This window comes from Rhynchophorus ferrugineus, unplaced genomic scaffold (genome assembly GCF_030347505.1).
Source record: "Rhynchophorus ferrugineus isolate W39M unplaced genomic scaffold, kcgeb_rfMv2 rfM7, whole genome shotgun sequence".
NCBI lineage: Eukaryota > Metazoa > Arthropoda > Insecta > Coleoptera > Curculionidae > Rhynchophorus > Rhynchophorus ferrugineus.
In genome coordinates this window covers 16,249,856-16,263,198 of record NW_027472586.1, presented here as the reverse complement: position 1 = coordinate 16,263,198, position 13,343 = coordinate 16,249,856, and the positions used below count along the sequence as shown (strand labels likewise).

Genomic DNA, 13,343 nt, shown 5'->3' with positions numbered 1-13,343 from the left:
GAGAAGATCCAGTGCCATCCTGTTGAGTTAACTGCCTATAGAGGGCCTTCATGTAAGTTTTGGCATCTGTTTTGCTAAATAGCTTATTTAATTTAGTTGATTCCTCTTCCTTGCTTGCCAGCATATCGGCTCTTTCATTACCGGGTATTCCCCTATGAGAGGGTACCCAGAAGTATGTGATTCTTGCTTCCCTATATTATAACTTTGTGTGTAGCTCTCTAATGTATGTGACCAGAGGGTGGACTATCCTTGCCGATCTTAGGCTCTCTAGGGAACTCATAGAATAAGATGCGATTTGTATCGACCCGCTAATTAATGATTCTTCTATGGCAGATAGGGCTATATAAATAGCCAACAGCTCCGCGGAGATATCAAAAGTCTCTCTCAGGTAGGCTAGAAGTGTAAGCGACACCCACAAAGTCTTCTCGTCTGTGTAGGTGATAAGATGATTCGGATAGTTATCTTCAACTATCTGTCGGACGAGCTTTTTTAGAGGGACTAGTTGTTTCCTTATGCAGAGCCTTCGTTGAGAAGTCTGTATGTATTTTTCAGAACTGGCATGATGGTATGGTAGAGATTCTGCTATTCGCACCTGGGATCATTCGATTGCATATCCTCCAGAAGACTGATGAAGGGCTTAAGTGCTTTTTCTTTATATTGATACAGTCTGTTTTCCGTAAGAAAAATGTGGTGAACTGGTTCATTTCTGGATGTAGTTTAAGGGAACTTGCATAATTTAGCAGAAGCTCTCGCCATGATTCGAATGATCAAATCTGGAATAGTGCGAAATTCTACCAATATGATTCTCATATCGGCGTTTTGGACGGGATCCAGTTTTTGTTCATCTATGAAAGGCTGCGGTAATGTAGCATTGGCTTCCATAGTCTAACTTGCTTTTGATCATATTATTGCTTATATTGCTTAGTGAAGTCCGATATACCCCCCAATATATATTGGACAGTGTCTTCAGTAGCCGTATTTCTGCCAAACACTTGTCCTTGATATGATTTATGAATGGGAGCTAGTTAAGCTTATGATCAAATATCCAGCCAAAGAATTTGTGTTCTGGTTTATTTATCAGGTTCTTCCCTCCATCATTAGAGTAGCTATCCTCGAGCAGCTGCTCACCTCTGAAGCTGACTTCTCAACTTAGAACTTTAATAGAGTTCATGGCAATAATAAATAGTAGCGGACTGATACATGACCGTTAGTTTGATGGTATGTTGATGATATTACTCCATTAACCCTAACCCGAAAGCTTCTGTTAGACAAGAAGGAGGCAATGAATAAGAATACTTTACCGTCTATTTCCCAGTTCGATAATTGTTTAAGGACGCTATTAATTATTGATGGAATCAAAGACTTTTTCAAGTCAAGAAAAACCGTCAAAATTATTAATAATAGTTTTAAATCCTTCGATTATATATTTATTAAATGTAATATAATGCTAAAACAAACTATATTTGATAAAACTATTTTTCTTTATTTATTTTATTTAGATTAGAATTATATATGTCAAGTTCAAAGTGAACTAAAAAAGAGTTAATCCGACAATATTGCAACATTTTAACGTCATCAATTCAGATGACGTAAGTTCACTGTTTTATTCAACGCACTATTGACGTACTAATTGATTCCTCTTTGAATGTACATCCAAGTTATATAATAATTCATTGTATTCATAATTTTATATTTAAAAAATCATTTAGTATAAAAAATAAAAAACTTTAAAAAATGCTCATGTCTATTACAGTCAATAGTTGTAAAATAAACTGATATTAAAAGTATTGCAGTCAATTCCATTTATTTATTTACTTTGTAACTATGAGCGTTGTTTTTCATATAGAAATAAAAACAATTTGCCTGGCCGTATTTTAAACATCGGTTGATTCCAAATTCCGTAAAAATTGCAGCTTGAAGCGCCATCGCCCACTGATATTAAAATCAAACGAATCTCATTTGTTCCTCATCCGCAACTTTGATCGTTCATTTGTTTCATCATGGATCTATCGTAATGGATGAACAAATCAGCGAATTACGTTACGCACGTCAAGCACGAAATTATTATTATGATTTTTTTTCGGATTTTGATAAACATTCGCGTCCAATATTCCATAAGGGATGAATTCATATTAAGTTTTTCTCTTGTATTGGCATAATCGTAACTATTAAATACGTGAAATCAATTTTGTTTTTTAAATATATGATATCCTTGATGGGACCAACAGAGATATATAGTACGTCATATAGCGGAACAGATATCGCTAAGCCTAAGTATTAAATGTTATGATTTGACACACATGTCACTTTATTATACTGATATCAAGCTTCAAAGCTATACATGTCATATTTACATTCATACACGCATATTTACACCCTCAAGTAACACCGTAATAGATTTATACCTTGAAAATTTGAAGTTTCGTGCCTGTAAATGATCATTTACGGCATGCATTACTTATCTTATTTAGTCAAAGGTGAAAAGCCCGAGAAAGTCATCGTTTGCTGATATAAAATTACGGTGAACATGATCAAACTTTTATTTTTTAAATAATGCTTATTTCGATGTGCAAGACAAAGAGCGATCTATTAGACCGAAAGAGTTTGAAGATGCGGACCTGCGACGGCCAAAAACAATTGGCAGAAGAGATAAATGTGGTACAAGAAACGATTAGCGACCGATTACGAGCAATGGGGAAAATCCAAAAGATGGAAAGATGAGTTCTACATCAATTGAATAATAGACACATGGAAAATCGTAAAGTGATATGCGAAATGCTGCTTCAAAGGTATGATCAGACATAACTTCTGGATCCAATAGTGACGGGTGATGAAAAGTGGATTTATTTTAAAAATCCTAAGCGCAAAAATGTATGGTTGTTACTTGTCGAAGCCGGTCGCTCGACTCCAAGGCCAAATCGCTTAACTGTTGAAACTTGATGAAACAGTTAACAGAGATCGCTATCGATAGCATATTTGAACCATTCGATCATCGAAAAAAATCCAGAATAGTGCCGAAGAGGGGGTAAACTGATTTCACAGCACGATAACGCACCGTCTTATAAAGCAAGCCCGGTTAAGGAAGCATTGAAAGCACTTGGATGGGACACATTCTCGCAACCGCCGTACTCTCCAGATCTATCAACCAACTATCAACTTTTCGCATCAATGGAATACGCGCTAGCAGACCAGCACTTCACCAATTTTGATGCAGTTACAAAATGCTCAAAAGACAGACATATCTTTTTGGAATAGCATCCATAAATTGCCTGAAACATGGGCAAGATGTATAGAATGAAATAACCAACTTTGAATAAATAAAATTTTCCATTTTCTTAAAAATTATGTAGTTTTTTTTCCAAAAAAAAAACGGTAACGACTTGTAACATACATCTAACGTATTCACCTTGATATTTATATATATATATATATATATATATATATATATATATATATATATATATATATATAAATTTGCATAAATAGAACACACAGGACAAAGAGAAGGGATTATGAATTATTAACAGTACTTTTGTAAAATAAAGGTGTTTATAGGTTAATGGAATAAAATAAGTAAGTATATGGTATTTTATTCTTTGAACCTTGTATCAATTATTTTGACTATTTACTTCATAGAACCAAGTCTTGGAAACCCAATAGTTAATATAATGATTCTAAAGACATTACTTAATATATATTTCCAATTTATGATATTATATTGAAAATACTGTGAAGCTTTTATACTTTTACTCTATTATGAGAGAAGCATGATTAATTTTTCGACTACAGGACGATCACTAGTCCGAATTATTACTCCACAACAAATTGCAACTATATATATATATATATATATATATATATATATATATATATATATATATATATATGATTATAATGATAATTGAGGATGGGTATGTGGTAAAGTGATAGAAACTAACGGGATTATTTATGATTTAATCGAGTGATTGACAATTTACAGTTGACGTCACAGCTACTCAAGGGAGCCCGGGGGAAGAAGAGACCGTAAAGTATCTGTGTTGAAGTTTTTATAGGTACAGCTCCATCCTTGATTGAGAGCAGGATTTTTTCTCTTTTGTTGTTGGGAATTTCATAATTCTGTAAAAACCTTTTGTCTCCTGGGGAATACCATACAATTTATAAAGACCAATTAATATTCTTGTTATCCCTATTTGTTCTGGGACAGGACATATATATTATTCGAAACTAATTGAGCTAATGAACCTACGTTGTGTAATTATGGGGTTGCACAAAGAAATGCAATATCGGCATAATCCACGCTTATCAAATCAATGTTCCTAACATCATTATTAACGCGCTATATTATATCAAAAGTGACGACATCTACAAAGACCTAAAGGTACCAACGGTCAGCGAAGAAATTCAATGATTTGTGAACAAAAACCAAGTGAAATAGCGTGAACATAATAATGTCAAAGTGCTACTATTGTTCGTCAACCGTGGAAGTTAAAGAGACTAAAAGCTAACTCGCTAACTAAATTTGGATCTGAAATCATAGATCTTCATTTTAAAAATTATAATAAGGGAAATTTACTACACAATTGTAATATGTATGACATATGATTTCTAAATAACGAAAAATTCTTTATCCTTCAGTATAGAAAACCGCTCGCATATTATTAATATATTAATAAAAACATACAGATTATAACTATATAAAATAATTACAACTGCATTTGCAACATCTTAAATTAATAAAAACAGAGATCAAAATAAATATAACAGCTACTTACATAATAAATGGCAAAATAAATTAAGCAAACTCTAATGGCGGGTGACAGTTCCGAAAACGGAATAAAAACGTACCAACCGATTTTAGGGTAAAGTCAAAATATCTAATAAATAAATAAATAAATAAGCAACACTTTTGCAATTGTGCTCTCACTTTTCCAGCTCCAACTGTGATGAACGTGCAATACGTACAAGACATAAAGCCAGAGGCAAACACGCTAGATACGCTACCATCAAGAACCAGCAGAAACCACTTTTGGAGGGTTTTATATATGCGTCATCGGTAACTTTGCCCACTTTGCCATCAGTTTCTGGCTTAATTTATAATTTATACCTTATAGTCGCAAGCATAAACATATTATCTTAAATTTACAGTGTAGGGACCTTGAGGCATGTCGAATTTTACATCGTGGAATAACTGTCTACAAAATACCCAAAAATATAATCCCAGATGTTGAACACGGGCGGGGTGCCAGTAGCGCCAACTAGAACCCGATAACGAATAGCTGGCGGCAACCCCGAGACGTTTATATAGGATGTTATTGAAGGGTATTTCGGTTCATTCAATACTCGACTAGCGTTTGGTTTAGACGTGCCACCATCGACTGCCCAAACCTCGTCTCCAGGTAACATCGCTGCCTTCCGTTATATCTAATTGTATTTTTCATATTTTTTTTATATAACCAATAAATAACGGTCAGATAATGTAAACACCACTGTTTCATTTCGTTTTACCTCCATTCACCCAGCCACATCATCTACACTAAAACAGTAATTTAAGATTTATGGTAAAGATAAGCATATACCAATAAATAATACAAAAGAGGAGAATGAAATAGGTAAAGATTAATAAATAAATGGAAAATAATAAATAATGAGTAATAAATAGAAAATAGTAGATAATAAATGAGAACTAACAAAAGAAATCTGCAATATTCTGTGAACAAACTCACCGATTGGTGAAACTCAGGTTGGGCAGCTCCAAACTCAGAGCGTCATGTCTTCACACAAATGAACTCCTTATAGCTTATGAAGTTCTAGTGTTCCTTGGACATATTAAGACACTACATCTGGCAAATACATCCCACGAAAAAACATCAACAATGTTGCCATTCATTATGATTATTTCTGTTGGTAGGCATTCGCAACAAATCCCACAATTGGAAAGAAACGGCAATCCCGCTTAATTCACATCACACCCTCCTTCAAACCTTTAAAAAAACATAAACGATTTATCATTTCTTTGCATGCTTTTGTATATGCCTTTTTCTTTTTCTGAAGAAAAAAAAACAAGAAATTATAAACAGATAAAACTCGTTTTTACATAACAAATAAAAAATTAATGTAACTCCTTAGAATATGTACGTCGAATAATATAATTGATATAATCCTAAAATATCTCATTAACACAAACTGAAGTCTTAAGTATAGTAATGAAGTCTACTATCTCCGGGAAACTATAAACTGAAGGCCACCAAACTTCGCCTTTGTTCCTGCTAGACAGCTTAGGTAACTTGGATGACATAACATGTCACCACTTCGAACAACTTGCCCTATCAATAAATGGGATCAGCTTGCGTCTTTGGCGCTCCATCAGTCGCCCAGTTGCATCGTCGCCGATATTCTGGCGTCGTACGAACGTCGAACGAGCGATGTCTCGTGCAGACGATAACGCCACTAACAATAGAGAATTGTCGATCGGTCTTTCGTGATCGACGCCAACTTGCACTATGATCCAGAGGTAAACGATACAGCAAGAATAATGGAAGCTTTATGACTTATACACGATACTTTTTGAGTCATCAATAATTAATGGTCTTTATACGTAAATTATAAATTTAAAATATTTTATTAAGGAATAATATTAAGTTTAAAAGCGAGTTATATTTATTTACATTTTTTCAATATTTTTTTTCTAAAATACGGACAACAACATGTAACAATCGAGGAAATCATTAATGGTTTCGAATATGTATGGTACTTAGAATTCCATGTGGTACAGTGATATTTTAGACCTTTTAATTTCGGATCGTTTATGTTTTCTCTTAAGGTTTTAACGAGGATGCAAAGTGGCGGTGCGGGATTGCCGCTTCTTTTTAATTGTATAATTTCTCGCCTTTGCGAATACTTAGTAACAGAAACAGTTACCATGAATGGCAACACATCTGATGTTGCTTCGGGGCTTGTTTTTGCCAGATGTGATCATGTTCAAAGGACGTTAGAACTCCATAAGTGTTCATTTCTAAGGACGCGATGCTCAGAGTCACTATGGTTTTCATGTTAAGTTTATTTTATTGTGTTTTGTGCCGGCCAAGCTGAGTTTCATCAAATGATGAGTTTTTTTTACAGAGTATTCCATATTTCTCTTTTTAAATCCCTTTTATTATTTATTATATCTCCATGTATTATATTTTATTACTATGTTATATTCATTAGCGTTCATTTATTTTATTTTATTTACCATTTTCTTTTTATTATTATTTATATATTATTCTCTATTTATTATTTTCTATTTGTTATTTCGTATTGATTGTCTTCCAGTTATTTATTTACCTAGGTATTTATTGTTATCTATTTTATCGTCCTCTATCTTATTATTTGTTCGAATCGTCGTATATTCCCCATAACTGTTAAATTAAGGCAAATTAAAGATAATAGTTTTATGGTCGCAACTGTAAATATTAATTAAAACTTTTTATATGCCAGATACAAACGCCAAAGTGGAGAGAGTTACTGATATGTAGGTATGATCTATAGATAACTTGAAACATACATAAACGCCACAGAAAATGACGTCTGCTGGCTCTTGGTGGCTGCGTATCTAGTTTGTGGCCTTTGGTTTTTCGCTTGTACGCATTGCACGTTCACCATAGCTGGAGCTGGAGAAGTAAGTTCTCAATAGCAACAGTATTGTTTATTTATTTATTTATTTATTCAGTGAGAATTTAGCTAAATCCTAGCGAGACCTACTAATATTAGTGGCAAGATCTCGCCCGTTACTTCCCTTGATCTCATTGCACGCCAATATTATTAGTGTTAGGACATAAGCTGATACGTTGCTGCTTTCTTTTTTTGATACGTGTACACGTAGCACAGTTTATCATTTCTATTAATTGTGAATAATAAAGCTATGATCAATTATAACGCCACCAAATGTAGTTCCTGCCGGCCCTTTGCTCTCTGCTTGCCCTCTGCTTTCACACGTTGCAGGTTCATCCTAGTGGCAATTGGAGGAATGAGTGCACAATAGCAACAGGGTTGCTTATTTATTGATTTACTTATATATTAGATAATTTTATCTAATCTAATCTTAAGACAAAATATAATATCGAACAGTATAGAATCTATCGTTTGGTTAAAACATGACCACCAAGAAAGTGTTATCCTATCGGCTCGTTGCCGAGTGTTTCGGATAATGGCGTTTCAAGTACCGAAGCTGCTAGATGAAGCCTGTCAGAGGTTATACCTTATGACAACTATAACCATAAAGATCGAGAAGATCCGAGATCGTGGAATTCTCGGGAATTCCTTAGAGTCCGAAACGCAAGTGTTCTATCAGAGTGAGAAGTTTCCAGCTGGAGGAGTCATTCCCACCCCGATATTCTGAACGAATCAGGGTACAGAAATGGGTTTCTTGGACCAGCTTTATCCATCACCAACCTAGAACCCGACGGAGAAACTGTAGCTATAAAACACGGTGCATCGACAACGATATACAGTATTGTGTATATATAAATATACATATATATATATATATATATATATATATATATATATATATATATATATATACGAACAAAAAAGAAACACTTCTGGTTTGAGGAGTGGAAAATCCTAGAATCGACCGTTAGAAAGTTTACTTTAACAGTAAAACATCGAACATATTTTAAGGGTAATTAAAGAAACTAAAAGAGCAAGGTTGTCACAACCGCTCGATTGGGATCTGTCACCCTTGCAGACACCCAGCACCAAAAACAATTGCCATAATTGGCAACATGTTTAGCCCTCTCCTCGAACTGCAATTGCCAAATGTGATACCTTAGTATGCCCAAGACCTTTTCGAGCTCTATGAAAGTTCATTTATGCAGCCGCGACCGTCAGAGTAACCACGTTTTTCAATCGTGCCAATTATACAGCGTTCTTCAAAACGGTAAATTCACAGAGTATTCCAGTTTTCTTTTAATTTAATTCTATTAATTTACTTATTTATTTACCTATTCGTTTATCCAATAATTTATCTGTTAATTTAACTATTTATTTATCTCTTCACTTCACTATTCATTTATCTATTTATTTATCTATTCAGTTATCAATTCATTTATCTATTCAGCTATCAATTTATTCTGAACATTCTCCGCTATTTATTTATTTAATTAGTATAACTCATAATCACTATAAATCAAAGATAGTATTTTTATGCTTACAACTGTAAATATAAATTGTAGCTATCTTAGAAACCAGAGGCTAATACCATAGTGGTCAAAGTTTCTGATGTATAGTTATGATATATGGATAATTTGAAGCATACATAAACGCCACCGAAAGTGGTTTCTACTAGCCCTTGATGGAAACGTATCTAGCGTTTGGCATTTACTTTTCTCGCTTGTACGCATTGCACGTCCATCATAGCTGGAGCTGGAGAATTGACTGCATTAATAACAGTAGTGTTCATTTGGTCATTTGTTTATTTATTTTAAAAATTCAGCTTAATCCTAGAAATGCCTACAAACATTAGTGACAGTAGATCTCACGCGTAATCCCCTAATCTCATTAAACATCATTATTGTTAGTGTTAGAATATAAACTCGTAAGTCGCGCGTTATCCCTTCGTACCGTGTGCACATGTCATACTTCATCCAAGCACAGTTTATCATTGCTATCAGATATCGCTATTGTCTTTCATTATTATTCTCTATTGACACGTCGCGGCAATGTTATCACTATCGGCACTGAAAACTCCATAGACCAACATACAAATTGAATTACTAGTTAATTGGCCTTAATTATCAGTATCATCACCGTTGTCAATCAGCCTAGCCGGTAATTCATTTAATAATTATACGGCTGATTTGATGTTCTTTATATCATACTCTTATTCTCTAAAATTGCTTGCTCAGGTACTCTTTTTTATCTATTTCAGAACTGTCGCCCGACTATTTCCTCAATTGACGTTTTCCCGTTTAATTTTTGTTTAATCGATTTATAGTTGTTTGTAAGTACTTTATATGGTGTTTGATATATTGTGTATTTGTAACTAAAATAAACAAATATCTATTAAAAATAATTTATTTTTTTTATTTACGTCCACGTAGTAAAATTTCTTCTACATATATATATATATATATATATATATATATATATATATATATATATATATATATATATATATATATATATATATATATATATATATATATATATATTCAAAAAAGAGAGATTGTACAAAGAAAAACAACCTTGTTTTCTCTCGTACATATCAACAGTTCTAGACTAATTAACTGTACTGAACTGTAACTAACTATTATACTGAATGTAAATAAAAGGCACAGAATATAATGAAAAATATTTTGATTAACACATAGTGTGCAAATTATTTCCAATAACTTCTTTTTTAAAGTGAAGAAAACGACTGGAATAAATATAACCACCTAAAATGAACAAAGAAATAACCATAGTGCCCATTAAGAAACAAATTAACAACTAATACCCAAAGACTAATTAATAGGCCAGTTCTCTTATAAAACAAAACAAATTCCCCACTATTACTCTACCTCTCCACTTACTTGCTCTTATTACAAACTATAAACCGTATAATTTTATACGGCCTCAATGGATTTGCTTAATGTTAGTCCAGCGGCCGACTAAAAGTGAACGTAATTATTTAGTTAAGATGAAAATTTATTCTGTTATACGCCATGACTGAGGTTAATTTAAACCTAGTTCATCCAGAAACTTTCCCTAAAACACCATCGTTCCCGCAGAGTTTACATTTTGTTTTTCGACCACCCAATGATTTTGCACATTTTGAGGTAATTTTCAGATTATTTATAATCATCAAGTAAATCATGACACCCAATACGTACACATAACCAAAATATACATGAATAAAATAATTAATTAATTAGTAATTAATAATTAAGCAAAAATGTTGTAATCAAATATTATTTATTTTGACATTATAGTACATCAAATGTATATATTATCGGAGAACTTAAAAGTACAATTAATTATACAGTCAAAATAGTTTGTAGGTTAGTGCTGTATTTTATTATATTTACATTGAATTTTTTTTAGCACTATCCCCTGGAGATCTAATCCACCTAATTAAAAATTATATATCCAAGTAATATATTTTACTTTCATTAGAGAGTATATTTACCTTTCACGCTTAGTTTTTTTTTCTTCGGTACAGTATTTCCTTCGGTAAAGTCATTTTGATATCACTGTATTTCCTTAGTTTCTTCTGTTACTATCAGTAAAAATCTTCTTTGATAAAACTAGATTTAATCACTGAATTCTCCCTAATGCATCTGCAAAACAGTTAGAGTTACAGTTATCGTATATTAATTATATACTCACCTTTAGTTGTTTCCACTGTGATCAGCGTGTCTTGGAAATTGTTATCATATAATCATTTTCCCATATTTAGAAAGTTTCATTCAAGTGAATAACTAGACCGTTAATTTCCCATCTATCTAACATTTCCATCAAGGTCATCCAAACAGAAGGCGTTATTAACCATTCCTGTTCCCAACATAAAAACAATATATTTGAAACTCATTTTGACTATGAATTACTACTAATGTTATGACTCATAAAACCTAATAAATTGTTATTCCAAAGTTAACCTTTTTCCAGCAACTTTAATTGCCTTAATACTATTTTTATTATCATCTTGCCATGAGTGGCCAATGTATATATGGTCCCATTCAAATATACATGTTTCATTTAAATACACAAATTGAAATAATAAGGCTTCATTGATTTTATTATATGTTTCTAAATATTGTGTTATTTTATAAGCAATATCTGGACGTTGCAATAGACCTCTCCTTGGGTTATCTTTACACCATTTAATTCCTATGTTACCCAACAGTGTATGAAGCGATATTCTACATCCCTGAAAGACTTGCCTATCTCTAAGCTTTCTATAGATACTTTCCAGACTAACAGTTTCCTCTGAAGTAAATGTATTAAATTATGTTTATGTTGAAAGAACTACTCACTGTTTTTATACATTTCATATATTTGATCTTTGATAAAGCTAACATCAAGCTGATCATCACCCACTTCGTATGAGGATGGTTATTATTCAGTGTATTCAAGTACATATTTTTCATTTTTTAAGATATTTCAGTGACCAGGCCCACGCGAGTATTCAGTATGGCTGCAATACGCTAATAAATATTTTCAATAAAAACCGCTGTAACTTAATATTTAATTAAAGCAACTTTTTCCCAGTCTTCGAAAGAGTTTATAATATTATATCTAGTGCTCCCAACAGACGTCCTGACCCAAAATTGGTTTATTGTCTGGATCTATTAATTTATTTCGAAAATTAAACAAAAACTATAATATAATCAGCATAACATGGAACTAATGACATTGTTGTGATATGTTCATATAATAAAAAAATATTTAAAAGATTAAAAAACGCGCGCCACCCACCGCGTCCGACGGTGACTCTAGACCATTCAAACCACATTCAACTTCAAATCCACATAAACACACACAAAAAAATCATCAAAATCGGTCCAAACGTTTATCAGGAGGTCAATCACATACCCAAAACCGAAGGACACAATGTGACTTATGTAATTGACACATACATTGATACATTAAAATTGACTAATAAAGATGAAATTTCACTAATATAACTAAACACAGTGGGAATAGAACTAACAAAGACAAAATTTCAATATATTACCTTATCCTAATAAAAAAGTCCTTTAATTGTAAAGTTAAAAGAACAGAACAAAATAAAATAACGTTCTGGCTTCACAACAATATTACTTTTAATAGACATAAGACACTTTTGAAATCTAATATAATCAGTTAGAAGAATACCAATAAAACAAATTAAAATGTAACATGTTTTAGGATAAAACAACTGCTTTGACGCTGCACTGAAGTGAAGGCATCCAGCACTAATATAAGATAATTAAACATCATGCCAGAACGTCTCGATGTTCACATTTCCTAAGATCGAAACACATATTTCTTGTTTTATTAAATTTCCGACATAAAGTTAAACACCGAACTTCCTCCAAATATCCCCCATTCCATAAAAGCTAATATTAAAGGGATTTGACAATACTTAGGCGTTGTTTTGTTCCAAGTTATGTTATATATAATTTAATTACATTGTTGCTTTAAAAATGAAGATGCTGTAAACATCAAACTTCCAGACCAAATGATTAATATTTGATTTAAAGGGAGTACATGGATTAAATTTTAAATTCCGATCGATATTCGCAATACTCTACTGTTGGAATATCGTTATACTGAGTATTTTTATTAGTAATAATATTAGTTTCATGGTTTATTTATTGATGACACTTGTTCTATAGTTT

At 32.5% G+C, this 13,343-nt stretch overlaps 1 long non-coding RNA gene across 1 annotated transcript; it reads right to left on the bottom strand.

Annotated features, from left to right (window-relative positions):
- Positions 1-10,959: 10,959 nt before the first annotated feature.
- Positions 10,960-11,657, bottom strand: LOC143200068 (uncharacterized). The gene is made up of 3 exons (XR_013006619.1): positions 11,350-11,657; positions 11,150-11,300; positions 10,960-11,090 (listed from the first exon to the last, which is right to left on the bottom strand). It is a non-coding gene; the product is annotated as an uncharacterized LOC143200068 (long non-coding RNA).
- Positions 11,658-13,343: the final 1,686 nt, after the last annotated feature.